The sequence below is a fragment of the Triticum aestivum genome, chromosome 7B (genome assembly GCF_018294505.1).
Source record: "Triticum aestivum cultivar Chinese Spring chromosome 7B, IWGSC CS RefSeq v2.1, whole genome shotgun sequence".
In the NCBI taxonomy this organism is placed as follows: Eukaryota; Viridiplantae; Streptophyta; class Magnoliopsida; order Poales; family Poaceae; genus Triticum; species Triticum aestivum.
In genome coordinates this window covers 657,366,105-657,367,160 of record NC_057813.1, presented here as the reverse complement: position 1 = coordinate 657,367,160, position 1,056 = coordinate 657,366,105, and positions in this window count along the sequence as shown.

The following is a 1,056-nucleotide window of genomic DNA, read 5'->3' as shown; positions in this document are numbered from 1 at the left end:
GAGCGGTCAAAACGTGTAAAGGACACCACAATCATGCAACGAACAACTCCACTCTCCTCTCAGAATAAATATCGTCTCCAACACCAACATGCCAACATGATATATGTACGAAAAGAACATCATTAAAACGCAAGCTAGCGCAAATAAAACCTAAAAAAACAACCGCGGTAATCTGCTAAAGAAAAAGAGAGTTAATCCCATGAGTGAAAACGACACGGGCGAAGCGTGCGTTAGCCTCTATATATGGTATCCTCTATTCCTAAAAAGTAGCATCCCATTCTGGATTTTTCTTACATTTTTTTGATGCCATGTCATCACTCCCACGGTTTTCCATCCCACCACTCGCTAACGAATATTTTCTTCCAAACGAATACCATCCCGTCGCTTCCAATCTTCTCCATGCTAGCATATGATTTTATTGTGTTTGATTATTGCATAGTTCCAAAATATTAATTAAATATAAATAATATAATAGAATGGAAGCCCTCATATATGTTTGCATGTATTTAGGACATGCATGTTTTCATGTTGAGGTGGGGCTTTTTCCATGTATGTTGCATAATGAAGTGGTGTCCTTGCTTGTTGAGAGAAATATGTTAGTAGGGGCTAGCTATTTAGATATACTTCATCCATCCAGGTTTATTAGGCCCCCTCTTATTTTGGGCTAAAATTTGACCTGAAAATTTAACTAACAAAATATAAACTATATGTAACTAAAAATATATTGTCGGAAAGCTCTTTCAAATACAAATTCAGTAGTATAATTTTTCTAGCATATACTTTATATTTTGGTAGTCTATAGATGGTCAAAGTTTGGCCCAAAATACGAGGGGTCCCAATAAACCTAGACTGAGGGAGTAGAAGATATGAATGAGCCAAGAAGCACCCATCTATTATAGCTTCACTAATTTCCGAATACTGTCTTTTTCATACAGTTCAGCCTCTCATGAGCTCACCTTGATTAATTTTGGTAGCTCGAAGCGGCACTAGCTCAGTGGTGGCAACATTAAACTCTCGGCAACCAGTGGCGGAGGCAGAAATGCCTAAAATTTGATT